Source organism: Choloepus didactylus, chromosome 2 (genome assembly GCF_015220235.1).
Source record: "Choloepus didactylus isolate mChoDid1 chromosome 2, mChoDid1.pri, whole genome shotgun sequence".
Taxonomy (NCBI): Eukaryota; Metazoa; Chordata; class Mammalia; order Pilosa; family Megalonychidae; genus Choloepus; species Choloepus didactylus.
The window spans coordinates 117,300,388-117,327,623 of record NC_051308.1 but is presented as its reverse complement, the minus strand read 5'-3'; the positions used below and the strand labels follow the sequence as shown (position 1 = coordinate 117,327,623).

Below are 27,236 nucleotides of genomic sequence, written 5' to 3'. Positions count from 1 at the left end.
TGTTTTATGTCCCAGCATATGATCTATTCTGGAGAAAGTTCCGTGAGCACTAGAAAAGTATGTGTATCCTGGTGATTTGGGATGTAATGTCCTGTAGATGTCTGTTAAATCTAATTCATTTATCAGATTGTTTAGGTTTTCAATTTCCTTATTGGTCTTCTGTCTGGTTGATCTATCTATAGGAGAGAGTGATGTGTTGAAGTCTCCCACAATTATTGTGGAAACATCAATTGCTTCCTTTAGTTTTGCCAATGTTTCTCTCATGTATTTTGTGGCACCTTGATTGGGTGCATAGACATTTACGATTGTTATTTCTTCTTGCTGAATTGCCCCTTTTATTAGTATGTAGTGGCCTTCTTTGTCTCTCAAAACATCCCTGCATTTGAAGTCTATTTTATCTGAGATTAATATTGCTACACCTGCTTTCTTTTGGCTGTAGCTTGCATGAAATATTTTTTTCCATCCTTTCACTTTCAATTTCTTTGTGTCCCTGTGTCTAAGATGAGTCTCTTGTATGCAACATATTGATGGTTCATTTTTTTTGATCCATTCTGCGAATCTATATCTTTTAATTGGGGAGTTTAATCCATTTACATTCAACGTTAAAACCGTGAAGGCATTTCTTGAATCGGCCATCTTATCCTTTGGATTATGTTTGCCATATTTTTCCCTCTCTCTATTAATATCCTTTATTGTACCCATACCGAATCTCTTTAGTACTGAACCTTTCTCCAAGTCTCTCTGTCCTGTCTTTGTTTCTCTGTCTGTAGGGCTCCCTTTAGTATCTCCAGTAGGGCAGGTCTCTTGTTAGCAAATTCTCTCAGCATTTCTTTGTCTGTGAAAAATTTAAGCTCTCCCTCAAATTTGAAGGAGAGCTTTGCTGGATAAAGTATTCTTGGCTGGAAATTCCTCTCTCTCAGAATTTTAAATATATCGTGCCATTGCCTTCTCGCCTCCATGGTGGCTGCTGAGTAGTCACTACTTAGTCTTATGCTGTTTCCTTTGTATGTGGTGAATTGCTTTTCTCTTGCTGCTTTCAGAACTTGCTCCTTCTCTTCTATGTTTGACAGTGTGATCAGTATATGTCTCGGAGTGGGTTTTTTTGGATTTATTCTATTTGGAGTTCGCTGAGCATTTATGATTTGTGTATTTATGTTGTTTAGAAGATTTGGGAAGTTTTCCCCAACAATTTCTTTGAATACTCTTCCTAGACCTTTACCCTTTTCTTCCCCTTCTGGGACACCAATGAGTCTTATATTCGGACGCTTCATATTATCTGTCATATCCCTGAGGTCCATTTCGAGTTTTTCAATTTTTTTCCCCATTCTTTCTTTTATGCTTTCATTTTCCATTCTGTCATCTTCCAGGTCACTGATTCGTTGTTCAACTTCCTCTAGTCTTGTACTATGAGTGTCCAGAATCTTTTTAATTTGGTCAACAGTTTCTTTAATTTCCATAAGATCATCCATTTTTTTATTTAGTCTTGCAATGTCTTCTTTATCCTCTTCTAGGGTCTTCTTGATTTCCTTCATATCCCGTACTAGGGTCTCATTGTTCATCTTTAGTTCTTTGAGTAGCTGCTCTAGGTGTGTCTCTTCTGGTCTTTTGATTTGGGTGCTTGGGCTTGGGTTATCCATATCGTCTGGTTTTTTCATATGCTTTATAATTTTCTGTTGTTTTTGGCCTCGTGGCATTTGCTGTCCTTGATAGGGTTCTTTTAGGGTTTGTAGACCAGTTGAAGTCCTTATCTCTAATTTATCAGATCTACAGCTTCGTGGAGTACACTTTCTCTAACTAACCAGCAGGTGGCGTCCACGAGCCACCTGTTCTCCACAAGCCAGATCTCCCCTGCTTAGCCTTTTTGGTGAGTGGGGGAGTGAGTCTTGTGGGGCCCAATTGGTGTCCCAAGCTTGCGTGTGTAGTTGGTGTTGCCTGCCCTGTATGTGGGGCGTGTTTCTGGGCAGTCGGGGCGGGGGGTGGCCCTAACAATCAAATCTCCCTGATGATCCTAGAGTTTTAAAGCTACTGCAATAGTCTAATCCTTCAGTTCAGTCCTGCCACAGTTTGTCTCTGCCACTGACCCACAAGTCTTTGGTATTGGCGTATGGCTCCTGAGACTTGCAAGTGGGCCCCTCTTCCAGGCTGTGCACCCCGGGTCCTCTGTTGAGGGATGACTGTGCTATGTCACAGGTGAGTGCCGTCCCCCCAGGGCAGTTCTGGGCTGCTGGGCTGTGTTGGGAGGCTCCCAGTCTGCTCAAATGATGGCTGAATGGGGCTCTGTTAATTCACACTGCTCCCCCTTCCCAGCTCTGGGACATTCAGCTGAGGTTGCAGGGAAGGCTAATGTCCACGCCCAGTTTTGTGGTGTGTGCCTGTTATTGAAGCACTTCCGTCACACTGGGTTGTCTGGGGCAGCTCTGGGCTATGGGGCTGGCGATGGGCAGGAGTGTTTCCTGTCCACCAGGATGGTGGCTGTGAGCGGACACCCCCCTTTTCTTGGGAAGTTGTGTTGTTTAGTGAATTTTCTCAGCCACTGGATTATTGCCTTTTGTCTCAGAGCTCTCTTATTTCTGCTCTTGACTTGACGTGCCCAAATTTCAATTCTTTGAAGCTTTCTGTATTGAGCTTCTTAGAGTAATTGTTTTAGAAAAAGCAAAAAGGATTTAAAAAAAAAAAAAAAAAACAAAAAAAAAAAACGGCCCTCCTCAGAGATCTAATGGGTTATTGAAATGCTAATAGACAAAGCAACCAGGGCCATTAAGGAAAGGTGCCCTGGGCAGAGAGATCAGCCTTGCTTCAGGATTTGCATATGCGCCTCAAGGCCTGATCTCCGCCCTTCCCCTTTCTGTGTTCACCAGAACTCCAAAAATCCTCTGCTTTTACTTTGGAGCTTCTCGTGTTGTTTTCCTTCTATGCCCGTCTCCTCTCTGCTGGGCTGGCTGCTCTCAGAGTCTCTGGTGTCTGGTCTCAGTCTATCTATGGTTGGAGTTTGAATCAGTAGAATGAGTTTCCGATGAGAGCAGCCACTGCAATTCTCCCTTCTCCTTCCCGGAGCTGACAGCCCCTCCTCCCCCGGGACTGAGCCTGGCAGGGAGGGGCGCGGGTCCCCTGGCCGCAAAAACTTACAGATTTCGCTGATCTCAGCAGTTCCACGTTTTCATGAGTGTTGTATGAAGTATGCCCAAAGACAGATTGCTCTGTGGTGTCCAGTCCACGCAGTTCCTGGCTTTTTACCTACTTTCCTGGAGGAGTAACTAAAACATACAGCTCACCAGTCTGCCATCTTGCCCCGCCTGTTTCTTTGTTTTTTAATCTTTTCCTGCCCTTATCACCAGACTAGTCTGCTTGAATAGAATTTTCTGTTTTGTACAACATTTTTGAAATTCCATGTCAACTATTGGTTAATTTGTTTTCTTAGATCGAGGTGCAAAGAATGAAGGTAATGATACTACTTAGTTCAGGACACACTATGGTAACTGTTCTGAGTAAGCCCTTCCCTACTTATAGTTTTTCCTTCCTTCTGTGTTCATCTCACTCCCATTCACTTCTCCACTTCCAGAAGCACACACTCTAAGGAGTTTAGTATATATGCTTTATTCCACCGTCTCTTGGCATATTTAAATAAGGGCGTGTTCTTGAAAAATATATGTTGCTCTTATGTGTGTGTTGGGGAGAGGAGGCAAAACAACCTTAAACGTGGGTTGGCTCACTCAAAATCCATTCCACCCTCCTTCTAGCTGAAGAGCTTAGAAAACTAAAAATTAAGCTTCTCATAAATCCCTGCAGATTGGGTTCTAGATAGAAATTAGGTTCTGCCAATTTGATGTACCCAAGAGTTTGCAGAAGTGTGGCGAGGCAACATTCCCACTGCTTTTGCTGATGGCAAGTAAGTTTACGGAATCATAAGTGTTTAGAGACCTTGTGGCTGGCAGCTGCATTCTAGTTTCTGCTCATCAGTTTAGTGGGTGTGAGAGGCAGTGGTGTTGGTAGCAGTCGATGTTTCTGACTCTTGAATGGCAGTTAGGGAGGAAAGTTATTGAATTTCACATATGATTGCTTCTACCTGATTTCTACTTCTCCAGCTCAGGGGGCAGGGTTAGGGGTGTGGGGAAAAGGGAGGAAAGCACAAGAGCAGAGCAGGAAAATATTGTGAATATTTTTACATTAAAAAAGTATAAAACAGGTTTCTGGGAGGTCAGGTTGTTAGTAGGCACAGCATGATTTTCTACTATTTATTATTCCCAAGCCTGCTGTGTTCAGGAGATAAATTTGAGGTGAGTTATAGATTGAAAAGTAAAAATCAAACATCTAAAGCTTCTAGATCAAAATATGGGAGAACATATTCACTATCATTGGGTAGGAGAGATTCCTCAGAGAACACAAAAGGCCTTAACAACAAAAGGAAAAAAAATGCATTTCTTCAAAATTTAAAAATAAAACAAAACTTATGCTCATAAAAAAATCACCCAAGAAAATGAAAAGGCAAACCAGATTGGGGGAAGTTATTTGCAATACCCTTATCTAATAAATGACTCAAATTATGAATATATAAAAACTTTTATTACAATTATTAAAATGTGCTATCATCAGTTGTAACAAATGTTCCACACCAATGCAAAGTGTTAACAATAGAGTTGTAAATGGGAAACCTGTATTTTATGCATGATTATTCTGTAAACCCACAACTTCTCTAATAAAGAAAAAAAAAAGAAAGAAATGCATATGCATGCAAAAGAAACTTTTATACATCAATATAAAAAGTCAAGGCACTAGCAAAAGGAACTAGGGCTCCTTGGAGAAATGACTGTTTCTAAGACTGGGACAAGAAATACACAAGATGAGTCTGGAGCATCTTGCAGCCAGAAAGTAAGGAAGTACTAAATCGTTAATAACAACAGCATCAACAATGACAACAACAACAAAATAACTCCACAATGATGGAGACAGGTCAAAGGGACACAGAGGTCAACTGAAAGAGTGCCAATGGCCAAAGCTGGAAAAACTTGAGCAGCAAAATAAATATCATAGTATTAAAGTATAATCCAAAATACAAAATAAATACCTGAGTCCGTATTGATATAAGTAAGTGATGGAGTAAGTAAGTAAATGTGGACTACTCATACTGACTTCCTACCAAAGAGACAGTATGGAATGGGGGAAAAAAGTAACTTTACAATGGTGAAAACTGCACCTCAGTCGGATGATCAAGATTAACACCAATAGGAGGAAGTCATATTGATAGTGTATACCCATGTTATGATGTGAAAGAATGGCACTTTACTTCCCCAAACTCATAAGTCCAATCTAATCATGAAAAAAATCAAACAAATTCCAATTGAGGGACATTCTAAAAATACTTGACCAGCACACCTCAGAATTGTCATGGTTATCAAGAGTAAGGGAAGTCTGAGAAACTGTCACAGTCAAGAGAAGCATAAGGAAACATGATGACTAAACATAATGAGATATCCAGGGTGGGATCCTGGAACAGAAAAAGGGCATTAGGTAAAAACTAAGGAAATTTGAATAAAACATGGACTTTGGTCAATAGTAATGCACCAAAATTGGCTCATTAATTGTGACATCCTAATGTAATATGTAAATGTGACCATCCTAAGGTAATATGTTAATGGTAGGGGAAATTGGGTGTGGGGTATGTACTATGTACTATCTTCAACTTTTCTGTAAATATAAAACCTTTCTAATACAAAATGTTGATTTTAAAAGTAAAAAAAAAAAAAAAATAGTCATTTAAAAGCAGACAAAACACTTGAACAATCTATCTTCCCCAAAGAGGATTTTCTTAATGGTGAAAGGCATAAGAAAAGACTCTCAACACCATTACTCATGTGGGAAATACAAATTTAAGCCACCTCAAAATACCATTACACATCTATCAGAAGGGGTAAAATTTAACAGACAAAGAACACCAAATGCTGACAAGAATGTGGAGCAACTGTATCTTTTGTTGCTCATGTGAGGATAAAATAGCGCAACTATTTAGGAAAACTGTTTGGCAATTTCTAATAAAGTTAAAATTACACCTATCCTAGGACCCAGCAATTTCACTTGTACCTATATACTACTACTAATAATAATAATAATATTGTATATGTTAAAAAAAATCTCATACAAGGATATTTATGGCAACCTTATTCACAATAGCCAAAACTAGAAATAGCCCAATTGTTCATAAACGTAATGTGTTCACATGTTGGAATAACACTCATCAGTAACTCTAAATGAACTACTGATACAAATACAACTTGGATGCATTTCAAAAAAGTTATGTTGCATGGAGGAAAAAAAGCCAGACACAAAAAGTATATTCATTTATGTGAATTTCAAGAACAGTCAGAGCTACTCTATGGAGATGGAAATCGGAATGGCAACTGCCTAAGTGGAGGGCTGACTGGAAGAGGTTCCAAGGACCTTTATGGGCTGAGGGAAATTTTCTGTAACCTGATCTTGGTGGTGGTTACTTTTGTCAAAATTCATCGGACTGTACACTTAAGATTGTACATTTTACTTGTGAATTATATTTAATAATTTGCTTTTAGCCTAAAAATTGGGAGGTGGAAGACGGCTTTGAGCTTAGATTTTATTGTATTTATTGGATTTTATTGTAAAATTAACTGTTGAATGTGAACTCTTGTTTTGTCTCATTTCACATTTCATCTAAAAAGGCCCTACTGATATTTGAAATATCCATACTGGAAAACCAGTTATAAGCATATTATACCATTAGTAGAAAGTATTAACAAGGATGACTGAGACGTGGTATTGTATCTTTGGGGATATTTCTCTGCATGCTCAACATGGGGTTCAGATTTTCCTGAAGCCTGGGCCCCACATGTGCACCGGGGGTTTCCTTTCCTATTCCTGACCACAGAAATTTGAAACCACAGGTGAGCCCTGCTGGTGGAAATAAAATAGAAACCTTGCCGTGACTCGGATTCGAACCGAGGTTGCTGCGGCCACAACACAGAGTACTAACCACTATACGATCACGGCACTACACAGGATGCCTATGAATAATGTGCTTTCTTTAATCCTTTGATATGGAAGTAATCACAGTGTTTTACTGTCTTGTTCTTGGGTAGCTCCAGGTCCTGGCAGTTTTTTCTCTTTCGTGCCTTTTCTGATTTCTCCCTCCTCATTCTAATACATAATAAAAACAATTTGCATTGTTAGGATCCACCCTTCGCCTCCGCACAGACTTCCTGAGAGGTCTCATTGCCCTTATCCATGCCTCCCCTGCTTTCTTTCACCCTCTTCACTTTTCTCTTGTAGCTCCGCTCCTTTCTCCCTCGGGCTCACTCACCCCACCGACCTCCCCACTAATAGGGGAGCCGGGGAGCGCAAGCAGCGCCGGTGCATTCCACGCCTTTCCCGTTGCCCCGCCCAATGGGATATTTGCATGCTTCGAAATTAGTTAACCTGAATAAAGCTATTTTAAAAATAAATTCTCCTCTGGAAAACCTTTCATTGTTTCCATTCTCAGGCTTCTTCAAAGGAACAAAGTTTAAACACGACAATGTATTAATTCAACAAATCCTAACTGAGCGTCCTGGTTTTTGCCAGACCCTGTTCTCGGGGAGAGGACGCAGACCATCCCACCACCCCAGCCCGCTGGGAGCTCACGTGCTGGACAGAGGAATCCGAATATGGAAGCGGCAGCATCGCACTCGTGCGGAAGGAGTCTCGGAAGGGTGGGCAAACACTCATTCTCTGACCAGAGTGTGTCCTTCCCTCTCCCTTCAGCCCGCTCATCCATCCCGGGCAAGGGAGGAAGAGGTGATGAAGGGCGGCTGGGTGAAGAACTGCAAGCCACTGGAAGAGCTATGACGGGAGCCCACGGGCGTCCAGCTTCCCTTGAACCCCACTCCGCTCTGGGGAAATGGGATGGGGATTATGAGGCGCTGGCTGTAGAGGCAGGTGAGGAACAAGGTTCAACTGTTGTGGATTCGGAATCTCAGGCTCCAAACCTGAGGAAAAACACGATTCGTCGCCCCAACCTGTCCCATTTTCCTAGGCTTCGGAGCCTGCACAACTGTTGTGCAGAAAGCGGGTGCACATACTGCAGTTAGTGATCACTTGCTCACCGTTGAGACTAGGAGAATAAATCGTTTTTCTTCTGATGCAGTTAGGTTAGCGCGTTTGGCTGTTAACCCAATGACTGATGGTTCGACCCCACCCTGGGACGCAGCACGCATTTTTAACCTATCCAAGGTCTTTCCTGCTGTTTCTACTCTGCAGAATCCCATCGAGTGAAAGGAGCAACCTTCCTTGCTCTCCCGTATTAAGTCCTATGTACCTCACGCCTGATACCTTCTAAGGGACCCTTCACTTTCCTAACCCGATTCTCCCAGAATATATTGAGTTCACACCAGGCCTACAGCTGTGGAACCCTAAAACAGAAGAGGAGAGACCTGAAAGCCAATGTTCGAGTGGGGTAAAAATCCTAATTCTGCCCTTTACAAAGTCGAACTAGGAACTTCAACTTTATGTGCCTCAATTTTTCATCTGTAATATGAAGGACACAGTAGTATCCTATTCCCCAAGATGTGTCTGGATTTAGTAATTGCTCTAGCAATAATGTTGTTGTCAATAGAATCAACATCATTATAATTGTCCTCTGCATTATTTTTGACAGAGGAATTTCTTCCATTGTTTATGACTCTTTTTTAAATGCAATTTTATTGAGATATAATCACATAACATACAATCGTTCAAAGTGTATAATCAGTTGTTCACAGTATCATCATATAGTTGTGCTTTCATCACCACAAACTTTGAACATTTTCATTACTCCAAAAAATAAAATTAAAATTAAAATAAAAAAGAATATCCAAAACATCCCATTCCTCTCCTCCCCTCATTGTTCATTTACTTTTTTTAAATACAGTTTAATAAAGATATATTCACACACCCTACCATCCACAATGTACAATCAATTATTCAAAATACCATCATACAGTTGTGTGTTCATCACCAGAATCAATTTTTGAAACTTTTCCTTACTCCAAAATAAAAATACAGGCAAAAAAGAAACTTAAATCTTTCCATCCCCTCCATTCCACCCTATTCTTCATCTAATTTTTGTTCCCATTTTCCCACTCATCTGTCCATATACTGGATAAGGGGAGTGTGAGCCACAAGGTTTCCACAGTCACACAGTCATACTATGCAATCTATATAGTTAAACAATCACCTTCAAGAATCAAGGTCTCTGGGTTGTAGTTTGACAGCTTCAGGTATTTCCCTCTAGCCATTACAACACACTAAAGACAAGAGGTGATATTTATATAGTGCATAGGAATACCCTCCAGAGTGACTTGTTGATTCCATTTGAAATCTCTCAGCCACTGGAACCCTACTTTGCTTCATCTCTCTTCCCCCTTTTGGTCAAGAAGATCCTCTCAATTCCACAGTACTGGATCCAGGCTAATCTCCAGGAATAATTTCCAGCGTTGCTGTGGGGATTCATACCCCTGGGAGTATGACCCTCTTTTATACCAGTTTTGAAATTAAGTTGGTTCTATGTTCTTGTACATATATCTTTGGCCACTTGTGCAGATATTTCTATAGTGGAGAGAATTAGAATTGCAATTAATATACATGGTGTTTATAGGCTGTAAAATTTTAGTGAATCCTGAAAACTTGCTTTCCACAGGAGCTGTACCAATTTATATTCCAATATATTTTTTTCCAACTCTAAGAGTGTTCATTACTTCATATAACTGCCAGCATGATAAACTTTCTATCATTTATCTATGATCTAATAAGGGGTGTGGTGCTATCTTGACTTAACTAAAGGGAATGTGCAACAGAGGACATGGCGGGCATTTTGCAGAGATACCCTATTCCATGTTTGTCAGCTAAAGTTCCAATATATTTTTTAAAGGCCTCTAATAACTGTAATTGTTTTCTGTGGATCCAGAGAAGACTGGCTAGAGTAACCTGTTTGATAACTTCCTGCCAAGCCGCATACACAAGAGGAGAAATTCTTGCTAGTCCCAGGCAATTTTTCCTCTTGTCTTTTCCACTTTTTAAAATAAATCTTGCTTTTCCCTTTGATGAAAACAATCTATATTATTCCTTGACAGTTTTGTTATTGTTGTTGCTATTTTTACAAAAATTAGCCAACCTGAGACATATCATTAGAGCCTATGGACAGTGCATTCCTGCAGACCTGGACCTTAGAGTTATTGGCTGGGCTTCCTTTGTTTCTTCTGTTAAATCTCATGAACAGACATTGAGCTCTTTGGCTTTTACATACTAAGTATTGTTCTTGGATAAGTCTTATTTTCTCTCTCATTAGTCCATTCTCCCATCATTGGCAGCAGTATGTAATTCTGATTTTGATTTTATGAAATGAACATCTGAGAATGAGCTCTGCTGGGTGGTAGTTAACAGAGATCTATTCTGTGGTTGGTGGTAAATAACAGTTAATCTAATCTGTGAGTCTCTTGTACATGTCCATTTGTTTGTCTAAAGGATTATGTTATTTCCTGGTATTTGAGACCACAGCATTGAGAAGTTGTTCGTGTCTTGTCTTTCTAATATGAGGTAAAATCCTATGGGCTTGATAGTTGTCAATATCTGCAAAAATGGAATATCTATAACAAAAATTATCTCAATGCATACTGGTCCCCTCTAGCAATTTTAATAAATGACTATACTGAAAGGAGCTCTTAATACAGAAAGAAAGCAGAATTTCTAGCATGCAAGGGTTAGCTTTCTTTGACTGGTATAATACAATTTCTAAATAGTTGAAAAAATCAAAATTGTTTAAGGATTGTTTAAATTAGACTACAGAAAGAAAAGAAAATATTTAATCACTACAAAAAAACAATTAAGTTGATAAAGTAAGTGCTTCTGACAAATATACAAATCAAAATTTAAAAATTTTCTGAACTTTAAGCAAGTTCATTCCTAATAAGCTAAAGGTGCGTGTCAGTTTGAATGTATTATGTCTCCCAAAATGCCGTTATCTTTGATGCAATCTTGTGTGGGCAGACATATTAGTGTTGATTAGATTGTAATTCTTGATTGAGTGTTTCCATGGAGATGCGACCCACCCAACTGTAGGTGATAACTCTGATTGGATGATTTCCATGGAGGTGTGGCCCTGCCCATTCAGTGTGAGTCTTGATTAGTTTACTAGAGCACTATATAAGCTCAGACAGAAGGAGCAAGCTTACTACAGCCAAGAGGGACACTTTGAAGAACACACAGGAGCTGAGAGAGGAGCTGCAGCTTACAGAGACATTTTGGAGACGGCTTTTGAAAGCGACTTTTGCTTCAGAGAAGCTAAGAGAGGACAAATGACCCAAAAGCAACTAAGAGTGACATTTTTGAGAAGCTGCAGCCTAGAGTGGAACATCCTGGGAGAAAGCCATTTTGAAACCAGAACTCCAGAGCAGATGACAGCCACATGCCTTCCCAGCTAACAGAGGTTTTCTGGATGCCATTGGCCATCCTCCAGTGAAGGTACCCGATTGTTGATGATTTCCTTTGGACACTTTATGGCCTTAAGACTGTAACTTTGTAACCAAATAAACCCCCTTTATAAAAGCTGATCCATTTCTGGTGTTTCGCAAAAAGGCAGCATTAGCAAACCAGAACAAGGTGGAAACAACCCAAATGTCCATCAACGATGGAAAAAATGTATTACATACATACAACAGAATATTATTCTGCCATAAGAAAGAATGGAGTTCTGAGACATGCTGCAACATGGATGAACGTTGACACTGAGGCTTCTGGTTGACCAAGATGGTGGTACAAAATGCTCCAGGGTACAATTCCCCTACAGAATCTTTGAACAACTAGCAAAACCTGGCAGAGCCATCTTCCTCAGAACTCCAGAAAACAGTTAAAGGGTAGTAGTAGCTAGGCAAGTACCAATCAAGATAAAACAGATTTTAAAAGTGGTAGGTGAAGCTCATGGTACCCTTTCTGGCCCCTACCCCACACCCTCCATGATACTGTGTGGAGTCAGCCTGTGCTCCCATTGTGGGTTCCTGTTTCTGTCCTGGAGGTTACAGAGTAAACTCTATACTGTGTCGCCCACATGTCTATTGGGTGGCAGCCTGAAATTCTGAACAAGGAAACTGGTCTCTGGCTTGCCATTCCTGAACTTGCCCTGCAAGCAGAAGGAGCTTGTATACAGCTCAAACTGTGTAAGAAACAATTAAGTCAAAGCTGCATGGGGCAAAGGATTACCTATTTTAAGTCAGACATTAGAGCACCAGGAGGGGAGAAAGACTGTTTCATAGGGAGTAGAAGGGGCACATGAATTCCTGCAAATGGAGGAATTCCTAAGGCCACCAGCATGTACAAGCCCAGGACAAGAAACAGGCTCAGAATAAATGGAGAAGACCTTGCATTTGCCTCAGGCTGATCTTCTTATTAGGAGGGCTAAACTCTGAAGGAGAGCACCAGCCAACACAGAGCCATTTTGCAAAGCCTGTGAAAGGTGTATTTGCATTGGTTTGTTTATTTTTGTTAACTCCAAGCAGTCAAGGAAATCTCTGTTGTATCACTAGCTCTATACAAACTTAAGAAACAGACAACTCAGGGACTAAATTGGAGAGGTAACAATTTAAAATATAAAAATATACAATGTGCAACAAAAACTTACAAGACAAACTGAGAAACAGAAAACAATGGCCCATCCAAAGGAACAAGATAAAAATCCAGAAACCATCAATGAAGAAGACAAGATTTTGGATATACTAAACAAAGACATTAAAAATAGATCTCCAGTATGCTTGAGAAGATAAAGGAAAACACAAAGAAAGAGCTAAAGGATATCAGGAGAACAATGAATGAACAATATGACAAGATCAGTAAAGACATAGACATTTTTGAAAAGGAGCCAAACAGAAATACTGCAGTTAAAGATCACAATAATGAAAATGGAAATTTCCCTAGAGGGTTTCGACAGTAGATTGCAGCTGGCAGAATAGAAAAATCAGTGAATTAGAATACAAGATAATTGAAATTATTCAGGCTGAGGAATAGAAAAAAGAAAGAAAAAAAGTGAACAGAGCCTTAGAGACACCATCAAGCATACCAATATACACATTAGGTGAGTCCCAAAAGGAGAAGAAAGAAAGAAAGGGTCAGAAGTAATATTCAAAAAAAAAAAAAAAAATGGCAGAAAACTTCCCAAATTTAATGGCATGCATATGCAAATTCAAGAACCCCAAATGAAACTCAAACAGAATAAATTCAATGAGAACCATGCCCAGAAACATAGTAATCAAATTGTTGAATGTCAAGAACAAGGAAAGAGTTATGGAAGCTACAAGAGAAAAGCAACATGTTATGTATAAGGGAATCCCAGAAAGATTTAGTGCTGACTTAACAGAAGCCATGAAGGCAAGAAAGCAGTGGGAGAAAATATTTAAAGAGCTAAAGCAAAATAATTAGCAAATAAAATTTTATATCTGGTGAGACTTTCCTTCAAAAATGACAGAGTTTAAGACATTCCCATATAAACAAAAGCTGAGGGAATTCATCACCACTAAACCTGCCCTATAAGCAATGCTAATGCCAAAGGGAGTTCTTCAGACACTAAACAGTGGCTCAAAGCAGTGTAAAGAAATAAAGACTTCCAGTAAAGGTAACCATAAGGGTAATTATAAAACCAGTGCTATTGTATTTTTTGGTATATAACTCTGTTTTTACTTATTATAAATTCTAAAAGTCAAATGTATAAAAAGTAATGATAAATCTATGTTTTTTGGCATACAATATATAAAGATAAATTTGTAACAAATACAATAAAAACATGGAGGGAGAAAGGGTATAGGGACAGTGTATGAGTATGCCATTGAAATTAAGTTGGTATCAAACCAAACATGATTTTTATAGAAGTAGGATGTTAAATTTAAGTCCATTGGTCATCACAATGAAAATATCTGAAAATTATATACAGAAGGAAATGAAAAGACACTCAAAATGGTACACTACCAAAAAATCAAATAAATATGAAAGTAGACATTAACAGAAGAGTTGAGGGAAAAAAAAGACATAAGACATACAAAGTCCAAGTATAAAAATAGCTGAAGAATGTCATGCATTATCTGTAGTTACTTTAAATGTAAGTGGATTGAATATTCCAATCAAAAGGCAGAGATTGGTGCTTGCTTCCATGGCATATATACTAAAATTAGAATGATACAGAGAAGATTAACATGGCCCCTGCACAAGGAAAACATGAAAATTCATGAAGCATTCCATAAAAAGAAGAGGCAGATAGTGGCAGAACAGATTAAAAAAAAAACAACATTCATATATATGAATTTGCATATTTATGTAATTAAATTTGGGAAGTTTTCTGCCAACTATATACTGTTTACAAGAGACTTACCTTAAATTCAAAGACACAAGTAAGTTGAAAGTGAAAGGATGGAAAACAATATACCATGAAATAGGTCACCAAGAGAGAGCTGGGATAGCTATAGCAGTATCAGATAAAACGGACTTTAAGCTAAAAACTGTCACAAAGGAAAAGAAGGTCACTATATACTGAAAAAAAAAGAGGGTCTATTCAACAAAAAGATATAACAATACCAATTATAAATATATATACACCTAACAAAATAGTCCCAAAATTTATGAAGCACACTTTGACAGATTTGAAGAGAGAAATAATAGTAGGAGACTTCAATACACCATTTTCAATAATGAATAGAACACCTAGACAGAAGATCTATAAGGATATAGAAGACTTGACCTATACTATAAACCATTTAGATCTTACATACATACATATAGCACTTCACCAAACAGCAGCATACTATTCATACTTCTATGGTGCACATGGGTCATTTCCAGGATAGACCATGTATTAGGTCACAAAACAAGTGTCAATAGTTTTTAAAATACTGAAGGCTGTTCCAGTTTGCTAATGCTGCTGAAATGCAAAATACTAGAAATGGGTTGTCTTTTATAAAGGGGATTTATTAGGTTACAAGTCTACAGTTCTAAGGCCATAAAAGTGTGCAAACTAGGGCATCAATAAGAGGATACCTTCACTGAAGAAAGGCAGATGGGCCAGAACACCTCTGTTAGCTGGGAAGGCACGTGGCTGGTGTCTGCTGGTCCTTTGTTCCCAGGTTGCATTGCTTTCAGCTTCTGATTCCAGTGGCTTTCTCTTTTAGCATCTGTGGGTTCTCAGCTTCTCCAGAACAAACTCTGGGCTTCATCTCTTAGCTGAGCATCTCCAAATGTCTTTCTATCTGCATCTCCTGGTTCTGTTTCAACACTGTCTTCAAAATGTCTCTGGACATTTTCTTTCTAAGCATCTCTCTCTGCTTTCTTCAAAATGTCTCTGCATTTTATCCACTCATAGAGGACACCAGTAAACTAATTAAGACCCACAATGAATGCGCGGTGTCACATCTCCATGGAAATAATATAATCAAAAGTTCCCACCCACAATAAGTCTGCCCCCACAGGATGGTATTAAAGAACATGGCTTTTTATGGGGTACATAGCAAATTTAAACCAACACAAAGGCCAAAAAATTTATCTTCTCCAAACACAGTGTCATGAATCCAGAAATTAATAACAGAGGGAAAACTGGAAAATTCACAAATATGTGGAAATTAAACAACACATTCTTTTTTTTTAATCTTCATTTTATTGAGATATATTCACATACCATACAGTCATACAAAACAAATCGTACATTCGATTGTTCACAGTACCATTACATAGTTGTACATTCATCACCTAAATCAATCCCTGACACCTTCATTAGCACACACACAAAAATAACAAGAATAATAATTAAAGTGAAAAAGAGCAATTGAAGTAAAAAAGAACACTGGGTACCTTTGTCTGTTTGTTTGTTTGTTTCCTTCCCCTATTTTTCTACTCATCCATCCATAAACTAGACAAAGTGGAGTGTGGTCCTTATGGTTTTCCCAATCCCATTGTCACCCCTCATAAGCTACATTTTTATACAATTGTCTTCGAGATTCATGGGTTCTGGGTTGTAGTTTGATAGTTTCAGGTATCTACCAGCTACCCCAATTCTTTAGAACCTAAAGAGGGTTGTCTAAATTGTGCATAAGAGTGCCCACCAGAGTGACCTCTCGGCTCCTTTTGGAATCTCTCTGCTACTGAAGCTTATTTCATTTCCTTTCACATCCCCCTTTTAGTCAAGAAGATGTTCTCCGTCCCACGATGCCAGGTCTACATTCCTCCCCGGGATAAACAACACATTCTTAAACAATTGATTGGCCAAAGAAGAAATCACAAAGAAAATTAGGAAATATGTTGAGACAAATGAAAATGACAATGAAAACACAAGTATACAAAAGTTTATGGGATGCAGCAAAGCCAGTACTGAGAAGGAAATTTAGAGGTCTAACTACTTCATTGAAAAAGAAGAAAGGTCTCAAATCAAAGACCTAACCTTGCAACTGGAGGATCTAGGGAAAAAGCAAACTAAAAACAAAAAGCAGAAGGGAGGAAGTTACAATGATTAGAGTGGAGGTAAATAATGAAATAGAGAATTAAAAATATAAAGAAAATCAATGAAATGAATAGTTGGTTCTTTGAAAAGATGTTGGCAAACATTTTGCTAGATAGACAAAGAAAGAGTGAGGATACAAATGACTAAAATCAGAAATGAAAGGGGGGTATTACTACTGTATACACAGAAATAAAAAGCATTATAAGAGGATATTATGACAACTGTATGCCAATAAATTTGATAACTTAGATGAAATGGACAAATTCCTAGAAACACACAACTTACACTGACTGAAGAAGACACAGATGATCTCAATAGACCAATAATAAGTAAAGAGATCAAAATGGTCATCAAATACCTCACAACAAAGCTAAGTCCAGGACCAAATGATTGCAATGGTGAAATTTACCAAACTTCCCAAGAAGAATTAACCACAATCCTACTCAAACTCTTCCAAAAAATTGAAAAGGAGGGAAAACTCCTTATATCATTTTATGAGGCAAACATCACCTTAATACCAAAGCCAGATAAATGTTAAACAATAAAAGACAATTACATACCAATATCCCTTCTGGATATAGATGCAAAAATCCTCAACAAAATACTAGCAAACTGAGTCCAACAGGAAATCTAAAAATTATGCACCATGATCATGTGGGATTTATCCCTAGTATGCAAGGACAATTCTACATAAGTCAATTAATGTAATACACCACATTAGTAGAATGAGGGGAAAAAAAACACACATGATCATCTCAACTCATGCAGAAAAGGCATTTGACAAAATCCAGCACTCCTTCTTGATAAACCACCTAGAAAATTAGGAATAGAAGGAAACTTCCTGAACATGCTAAAGGGCATATATGAAAAACCCAAGCTAACATCATACTCAGTGGTGAAAGACTGAAAGCCTTCCCTCTCAAGAACAGGGAGAAGACAAGCCTTTCACTGATAGCACACTGTCACAGCATATTTAGAAAATTCTGAATAATCCACAACAAAGTTACTAGAGCTAATAAGTGAATTCAGCAAAATGGTGCAGTAAAAATCAAAATGCAAAAATCAGTAGTGTTGCTCAGTCCAATGACTGCCCCTGTAGCAATGTGGGCAGTGGTGGTGGCCTCAATTTTGAGGCCTTGGGCAGAGGGAGCATGACTACAGCCAACAGGGCTATCCAGTGAGTGCTTCATGCAGACCAGGGCAATGACTAGATATAAAGTCATGAAGATCTGAGGAGTTATAGGTGGAATTGCCACTGCTCTTGCAGCAGGAATCTATGTTATTTGGAGTCCCAATAAAGGAAAAAGTGTGGAAAAGGGCATGTTCCTGACCTTGTCAATTTAGGGACTACCTGCCTCATGAACTCCCTGCTGCAAGGCTTGTCTGCTTGCCCTGCTTTCATCAAGTGGCTGGAAGAGTCTACAACCCAGTATACCAGGGATCAAAAGCACCACCCCCCATACACCAGTATTTATCATTAACACTGTTGCACCTCCTGAAAGCTTTGTCCTGCCAGGAAGTTACTTATGATGAGGTCTTGGGTGCAAGCTGCTTGTTGGATGCCTTAAAAAGTATAGATGGCAGATCTCTTCATTTAAAGAACAGAATGCTCATTAATTATTCCACATCATTACCTTGTCCTTGGAAGATGAGCAAGACTGTCAGCCCCAGGTCACACATTTGTTTGATGTGCATTCTTTGTGGTAGTAGTCAGAAATAACTCTCAAATAACCTGTCACACAAGAGGGTCACCTAATTCCACATCCAATCACTGGAAGTCGCAATGTTTTTTTCATGGGAGACTTACTAGTAATATGGTCTGCAAACACTGTGAACACCAGAGTCCTGTTTGATTAGACACCTTTGATAGCCTTTCACTAAATACTCCAGCTGCCAGTTGGGGTCATCCATGGACCCTAGACCACTGCCTTCACCACTTCATCTCATCAGAATCAGTGTGGGATGTTGTGTGTGACAACTGTACAAACATTGAAGCAAAAGGGACATTGATTGATGAAAAGGTGCAACATCAGAGGACTCTTTTGTTGGACAGTTAAAATTAAGGAATCTCCCTTAGTGTCTATGCATTTACCTACAGCAAGTGAGCTGGTCAAACCATGGCACACCTCTGATGTGGCACAAGCATGTGCAGTTCAATGAATTCCTGATGATGGACATCTACAAGTATCACCTCCTTGGACATAAACCCAGTCAACACAACCTGAAACTGAATGATGTCACCCAGGCATTAGAACCGAAGGATGGGCTGGCAGCCCCCAACTCAGTTCTGAATCAATCAGGGAGCCCCCAAACACAAACTTTTATGATTGGCACCTGTTCCCCATCTGTTTCAGTTTGCAAAATCTGCTGAAATGCAATACACCAGAAATAGATTGGCTTTTACAATGGGAATTTATTAGTTCACAAATTTACAGTTCTAAGGCCATGTAATTGTCCCAATTAAGGCATCAGCAGGATGATACCTTCTCTGAAGAAAGGCTGTTAGCATCAGGGGTTCCTCTGTCACATGAGAAAGTACATGGCCAGAGTCTGCTGATCCTTTCCTGGTTTTAGCTTCTGGTTTCTGTGGCTTTCTCCAAAACGTCTCTGGTCTTCTGTCCTAGCTTTTCTCTTAGTATCTCTTGGAGGCAAACTCTGGATTACATAGCTTCCCTGAGTTCTCTCCAAAATGTCTGTGCTTTTTATCCTCTCATGAAGGACTCCAGCAAGGGAACTAAGACCCACCTTGAATGTGCAGGGTCACATCTCCATGGAAGCAACCTAATCAAAAGGTCCTACCCACAATAGGTCTGCCCCCACAAGATTGAATTAAAATAACTTGTTTTTTCTGGAGTACATAAGAGATTCAAACCAGCACATCATATATAAAAAAAATTTTTTTTTGCGTTTAAATATAAAAATACTACTCTGCTTTGTGTTATAAATGGAGGACCAAGCAATAGGAACTTTTTCTTCTTCTTAAGGTAGGGTTATTCATGAGTTAATACTCTTCAGGCTAGGGCATTTAGCCTCAAGCAAGGGAAGCATAACAGCAAGAGATCAAGGGCATTTTCCTCCTAATCTCCCTAACCCTTCCTTCTTAATACCTCCCACTTCAAAAGGAAAGTTGGTTATAATCTTTTTTTAAAAAATGGAACTTCCCACTTAAAAGTGGGGGAGGGTATATTCTCAGCTAACTACACAGTAAGTCAAGCCCCCCTCACCTTAGCTAACCTCACAGAAAAAGTCCTGCTCTCCTTTCACAAACACAGATGCTCTCTGTCCATACTGGACTATGCCTACTGGACAAACACACCTGATTAAATGCAAGCAGTGGTTATGTTCCCCCACCCTCCCCTCCCCACTAATGAAGTACTTCCTCAGTCTTCTGTATTAGTTAGGGTTCTCCTTGGAAACAGAATCAATGAGAGATGTCTCTTATTATCAAGTTGTAAAAGTGACTCACGCAACTGCGGGAGCGCACGAGTCCAAATTCTGCAGAGCCGTCAACAAGCTGTCAACTCCACGGAAGACGCCCCACGAACTCCTCGGGAAACGAACCGACAACTTTGACGAACTTCTCAGGAAACGAACCGGCAACTTTGACAAACTCCTCAGGAAACGAACCGACAACTTTGATGAACTCCTCAGGAAACGAACTGGCAACTTCGACGAGCTCCCCAGGAAATGCTTCACTGAGCAGCTGAAGAAGAAGTGAAGGTTCTCTAACCGTCCGGCTTATAAGCCTCCAACTGATCACCCGGACCAAATCCAGCCAATTGCATTCTCTCACTGTGGAAGCACGCCCCTTGATGAGTCATCAGTCAGCTGCAGTCAATTGACTGATGAGCCGACAAACCAGCCCGTTGGTTTATTAATCAGCCTCAAATATCCTCACAGCAATCGTCAGGCCAGTGCCCGCTTGACCAGACAGCTAGGCCACCTAGCCAAGTTGACACATGAACCCAACCATCACAGTCTTCCAAAGCTTCTGTGATAGGATAAAAAAGGGGGATGTGGTGGGTATGAAGAGTTTAAGAGCTTGACCCCTCTACCCAGGCCCAAAAAAGCAAGAGTTATTAACTGGGCATGAAGAAAAAAAAAGACCTTGATATTCTGCCCTTTGGGTTATAGCTAGTAGGACAATTGGGAGAGAGGAAAAGTGGGAGTGGGGTGAAGAACTGGGAGGGGTTTGATGGCTGGAGGTCTAAGTCCACTCAGTTCTTGTACTGGAAGGGCTAATCACTGGTCTTGTTGAACAGACATGTATGTATGAAGGCTTCTGTCACCCCAAAGGGGTCACAGTTGGCAGAGAGGAGGCGGTCTTCAAAGTAACCCCTCTTCTCCTGGCCAACCATCTGGGGAATGCAGATGCTGGCACCATGATTGGCTACACCAACAGAAAAATCATTGATGTTGGAGGTTTTGTTGAATCCAGTTAGACGTCGGGCATTGTCAAGGCCCCCCTTGGGATCGTAGGCATGGATGTGGTACTGGTGCCACTTGCTTAGTTTCTCCATAGACTCCTCAATGTACTTCAGACCATTCTCTTCTCACATGGCCTTGGTGCTGAAGTTGGCATGGCAGCCTCCACCGTTCCAGTTCCCAGGAATGGGCTTAGGATCGAAGGTCACTATCATGGCCAAAGTCTTCACATACAAGATGAAACAGGCCATCCAGAGATGATCTCCCATGTTGATGCCTTCACAGGGTCCTATCTGGAATTCCCACTGGGCAGGCATGGCCTCAGCATTTGTTCCCACAATCTTGATGCCTGCATACAAGCAGGCCCGGTAGTAGGCCTCCAAGATGTCTCTGCCATAGGCTCTGTCTGCTGCCACTCCACAGTAATATGGGCTTTGATGCCCAGGAAAGCTGTTGGAAGGCCAGCTGAAGGGGTGTCCAACTGTCCCCATCACGGTATATTCCTGCTTCATTCCAAACCAGGGGTGCTGGTTGCTCACCATGTCCGTGATCTGTTTATAGGAGTGCCTTAAATTGGTCTCTGCAGGCTTTCAGTTGTACTTGAAGACTTCACAGAACACCAGCTTGCTGGGGTCCTTGTGGAAAGGGTCCCGAAACATGGCAACAGGGGTGAGATATAAGTCAATCTTGGAGCCTTCAGACTGAAAAGTACTAGAGCCATCAAAATTCCACTCAGGCAGCTCTTCTACAGACTTGGATTCACTGTCCAGGGTGCATGTCTTACAGTGTAGTCCTTCTCCAGTGCCATCGATCCAGATATACATGGCCTGGACTTTCTTGCCCTGGGGCAGAGCCATGTATACCTGCTTGATGCCTTTGTTCAAGTGGGAACTTGCTGAGATGGCCATGGTGGAAGGTGTTCTGTACAGCAAGCGGGACAGAGGGTGGGAAGGCTGCAAGAGCAAAGTGAGAGGAGGCACGGTGTGCAGGTCAGATGCCCAACTCTTCTCTCATTCTCGGCTCTCACCATCTTTTTATAAATGAAATTTTATTGAGATTCACATAAAATACAATCCTTCAAAGTGTACAATCAGTTGTTCATAGTTGTGCATTGATCATCACAATCAATCTTTGAACATTTTCATTACTCCAAAAAATAAAATAAAAATTAGAATAAAAAAGAACATCCAAAACATTCCATTCCCTTCCTCCCCCCATTGTTCATTTACTTTTTTTCCACACTCATTCATCAATTTTTAAACTTTATAAAAAAATTAAAAAAACAAACAATAAAAAACATTTCAAACAAAACCAAAACAAAGGAATAAGAAAAAAACAAATAATCTAAAATAACTACATTGTTTCCAATGTGTTCCTACCCTACCCCAAGAAAATAAACAGACTGTAACCCAACAAAGGAATAAGAAAACTAAATAACCTAAAATAACTACATTTTTGCAAATTTGTTCCTACCATATCCCCCAGAAATTAACATACCATAGTCATTCCTGAGCATTCCCAGGACACTGAGTTTACCCTCCATAACTTGTCTGTTCTTATTAACCATTCCCCCTTCACTATTTGCTGTCTATCTCTAGGTCTCCTACATTCTACAATATAAACCATTTATTTTACATTTTTCACAGAGTTCATGTTAGTGGTAACATACAATGTTTCTCTTTTTGTGCCTGGCTTATTTGACTCAGCATTTTGTCTTCAAGGTTCATCCATGTTGTCATATGTTTCACGACCTCGTTCCTTCTTACTGCCGGTAGTATTCCATCGTGTGTATATACCACATTTTGTGTATCCATTCTTCTGTTAAAGAACATTTGGGTTATTTCCATCTCTTGGCAATTGTGAATAATGCTGCTATGAACATTGGCAGATAAATATCTGTTCATGTCACTGCTTTCAGAACTTCTGGGTATATACTGAGAAGTGCAATTGTTGGATCGAAGGGTAGCTCTATATCTAGTTTTCTAAGGAACTGTCAGGCTGACTTCCAGAGTGGTTGAACCATTATACAGTCCCATCAACAATGAATGAGAGTTCCATTTCTCCACATCTTCTCCAGCATTTGTAGTTTCCTGTTTGTTTAATGGCAGCCAATCTAATTGGTGTGAGATGATATCTCATTGTGGTCTTAATTTGCATCTTCCTAATACCTAGTGAAGATGAACATTTTTTCATGTGTTTTTTGGCCATTTGTATTTCCTCTTCAGAGAACTGTCTTTTCATATCTTTCGCCCATTTTATAATTGGGCTGTCTATACTATTGTCATTGAGTTGTAGGATTTCTTTTGTCAGATATGTGGTTTCCAAATATTTTTTTCCCATTGAGTTGGCTGCCTCTTCAGCTTTTTGACAAATTCCTTTGAGGTACAGAAGCTTTTAAGTTTGATGAGTTCCTATTTATCTATTTTTTCTTTTGTTGCTTGTGCTTTGGGTGTAAGGTCTAGGAAGTGACCTTCTAATACAAAATTTTGAAGATGTTTCCCTACATTATCTTTTAGTAGTTTTATGGTACTGTCTCTTATATTGAGGTCTTTAATCCATTTTGAGTTGATTTTTGTGTAGGGTGTGAGGTAGGGGTCCTCTTTCATTCTTTTGGATATGGATACCCAGCTCTCCCAGCCCCATTTGTTGAATAGACTATGTCCCAGTTCAGTGGTTTTGGGGGCCTTATCAAAAATCAGCTAACCATAGATCTGGGGGTGTATCTCCAAATTCTCAATTTGATTCCATTGATCAGTATGTCTATCTTTGTGCCAGTACCATGCTGTTTTGACTACTGTGGCTTTATAATAAGCTTCAAAGTCAGGGGGCAGCACACCATCTTTACTGCCAAACCTGCTGAACCCTATGATGCTCCCTCTTCTAGTTGTTCTTGACTACAGCTCCTTCACATACCTCTTCTGGCTGATGGTAGTTGTTGTCCACCATGGAGACATGCACTTTGGACACTTTGTGGCTTACAGACAGTCCCCATCCTCAGCCAAGAGCCCTCTCTCAACCAGTAATCAGTGGCTGTGGATTTCTGATGACCCCATCCATAAGCCAGCCTGCAAGAGGCCCTGTCCTCCAGTGCTTACCTGCCATTCTATGAGTATGTTCTTTCCAAGATGCAGCACCAGAATCAGGAGTATAAGTCTGAAGAGTGTCTCTGCCCCAGCTGCAAAGTTAGAGGTGATGGAATTGTCTAAACTTTTCAGGACAAAAGTAAAATCATAACATAATAGTGTGTTACATAAGCATCCCCATTCAAGTTCTTCAGCATTCCAATGTGTTGAAAGAGCATGCTCCATCTGGGAGCTGATGACCCTGATTCCTGTCAAATCAGGCTCCCTTGAACAACTCTGCAAGTGTTTGCTGAAAGGTGTCAACATGTTAGGAAAGTATTCATTATGTTTATAGTGTCTCTTTACTCATCTGACACAGGTAATTAAAAAGAAATCAGACTCAGGAAGCCGCCTTTTTTATATTCTAAGATGTTAAGTGTTTTCAGAGCAGAGTTATTTTGTTTAATCTTCTGCCGTTCCAGCATAGATTTTTATTTTTTTCCTAAGCAGGCCCATAAAATTGTTGACAGAATTAGTGAAATTATTAAAGGCAGCAATTTAAAAGGAAAAATGCCTTTTACTTTTGGTTGCTTTGTAGCACATCCATTCTGGAAAATATATATTATCTAAGAGTCATATAAAAAATTTCTGAAAAACTCTATTCCTCTAAGTTACTCAATGGATAGCAAAAGAACAGTTAACAGATGCTTAAATTTATTTTTCAGAAACTTAAATCCTCCAGAGTGTTCCCATGCCAGATAAGTCCCCAAACCCAGAGGCAACAGCTTCTTCAAGAACATTAACCAGATGCAGCCCCCTTCCCCATAATGTTGACACCGCTTTTCAATATGAACAAGTTAGGGTGGTCACTGCCAGGATATCCCTGATGATCAAGAATGTGAATTAACAAGAGGAAGGGTAGGAACAGACAAGATAAGATTTAACAAAGGATTAAGAATACTGAATCTTAAATGAATTTTTTTAGATACTAGGGTATTTGAATAGCTAAAAGGAAATAACTGAAATGGTGGAACTGTAAACCATAACATTCTTTGAATTTGCTTTATAGCTACTCATTAAATTGTACTTTGAAAGCTACCACCTTTCTGTATATATCTGATATTTCACAATAAGGAAAGAACTGAAACAGTATAATCCATAACATTCTTTGAAATTTGCTATATATCTACTTGTTATATTGTACTTTGAAAGTTATCACCTCTATGCATATATGTTATATTTCACAATAAGGTAATAACTGAAATTGTGGAACAGTAACCCATAACATTCTTTGAAATTTGATCTTTAACTACTTGTTAAATTGCACTTTGAAAGTTATCACTTTTCTATATATATGTTATATTTCACAATAAAAAATGTAAAAAAAATGCTTAAATAACCCATACCCTCCTTTTGTGTGCCTTTTCCTAATCTTTCAATTCTTTTTACGTCGTAAAGGTATATCTGCCAAACCTGCCCCCTTGGGGAATTCTTTCACTGCTTCATCAGTTATAAGTGAAATGCTTGCCTGTTACTTTTATCTTTTGTACACTTGTTAAGGGATGTGATTATGGAATATTATAAACTGTGTGAATAGTCAGAACTGTGCAACTCCTATAATTCCTCTGCACTGTTGAAAACTTTATTACACTAGGATCCATTGTGGAAAATTATTTTCACTTATTTATTTTTTTCCCAGGCAGAGCTCTTAAACTTAAGATTTCTAGGTAGGGGGCTGGGGCTGTGTAGAAATGACAATCCCATCTTTGAGAGTGGGATGAGGAAGAAAAGAGATAGATTATGGGCTACAGTCTCTCTGGACCTCAGTTTCCTCATTTGCAAAGTGAAGAGTTAGATCAGATGACCATCAGAGTGCAGTCTTTTCCATAAAAGGAAGAAGCCTTTGATTTATTTTAAACACATAGTTACAGCTGATGTCTAGTATTGTTTTTCTACTGCTCACTTTTGTTATATGACTATTGTGCCAGTTTGGATGTATTATGTCCCCCAAAATGCCATGTTCTTTGATGCAGTCTTGTGGAGGCAGATGTATTAATGTTGATGAGGTTGTTTCCATGGAGATGTGACCCACCCAACGGTAGGTGATAACTTTTATTAGATTATTTCCATGGAGGTGTGACCCCACCCATTCAGCATGGGCCTTGATTAGTTTACTAGAGCCATATATAAGAGCTCAGGCAGAAGCAGCTTGTTGCTGCAGGTGAGACAGACATTTTGAAGACAGCTGTTGAAAGCTGACACTGACATTTTGGAGAACGCCATTTTGAAATGCCACCTGGGAGCAAGCAGACACCAGCCATATGCCCTCCCAGCTAACAGAGGGTCTTTAGATGCCATCAGCCATCATTCAGTGAAGGTACCCGTTCAGTCTGCTAATGCTGCCTTTTTGCAAAACACCAGAAATGGATCAGCTTTTAAAAGGGAGTTTATTTGGTTACAAAGTTACAGTCTTAAGGCCATAAAGTGTCCAAGGTAAGTCATCAACAATCAGGTACCTTCACTGGAGGATGGCCAATGGCATCCAGAAAACCTCTGTTAGCTGGGAAGTCACGTGGCTGGCATCTGCTCCAGAGTTCTGCTTTCAAAATGGCTTTCTTCCAGGACATTCCTCTCTAGGCTGCAGCTCCTCAAAAATGTCACTCTTAGTTGCTTTTGGGTCATTTGTCTTCTCTTAGCCTCTCTGGAGCAAAAGTCTGCTTTCAAAGGCCATCTCTAAAATGTTGCTCTGTAAGCTGCAGCTCCTCTCTCAGCTCCTGTGAGTTCTTCGAAGTGTCCTTCTTGACTGTTGCAAGCCTTCTGTCTGAGCTTATATAATGCTCTAGTAAACTAATCAAGCCTCACACTGAACAGGCGGGACTACACCTCCATGGAAATTATCTAATCAGAGTTATCACCTGCAGTTGGGTGGGTTGCATCTCCATGGATACACTCAAAGAATTACAATCTAAGCAATACTAATATGTCTGCCCACACAAGATTGCATCAAAGATAATGATGTATTGGGGGACATAATGCATTCAAACTGGCTCAGTACCCTATTGTTGATGACTTACGTTGGGCACTTTATGGCCTTAAGACTGTAACTTTGTAACCAAATAAACCCCCTTTTGAAAACCCAGCCCATTTCTGGTATTTTGCACAACAGCAGCATTAGCAAACCAGAACAACCATATTCTAAATTTATCTTCTTTTCCAGTAGCCTAATGTAAAAAGGCTATTGGGAATTT

At 39.7% G+C, this 27,236-nt stretch overlaps 2 non-coding genes and 2 pseudogenes across 2 annotated transcripts; 2 read left to right on the top strand and 2 right to left on the bottom strand.

Moving 5' to 3' along the window:
• Window positions 1-6,942: 6,942 nt before the first annotated feature.
• Window positions 6,943-7,014, bottom strand: TRNAH-GUG. Its single transcript has one exon. It is a non-coding gene; the product is annotated as a tRNA-His (tRNA).
• Window positions 7,015-14,155: 7,141 nt separating this feature from the next.
• LOC119528289 lies at window positions 14,156-14,262 on the top strand. Its single transcript, XR_005215606.1, has one exon. It is a non-coding gene; the product is annotated as a U6 spliceosomal RNA (small nuclear RNA).
• Window positions 14,263-17,689: 3,427 nt separating this feature from the next.
• On the top strand, window positions 17,690-24,132 carry LOC119513099 (annotated as a pseudogene).
• Window positions 20,719-21,834, bottom strand: LOC119526757 (annotated as a pseudogene).
• Window positions 24,133-27,236: the final 3,104 nt, after the last annotated feature.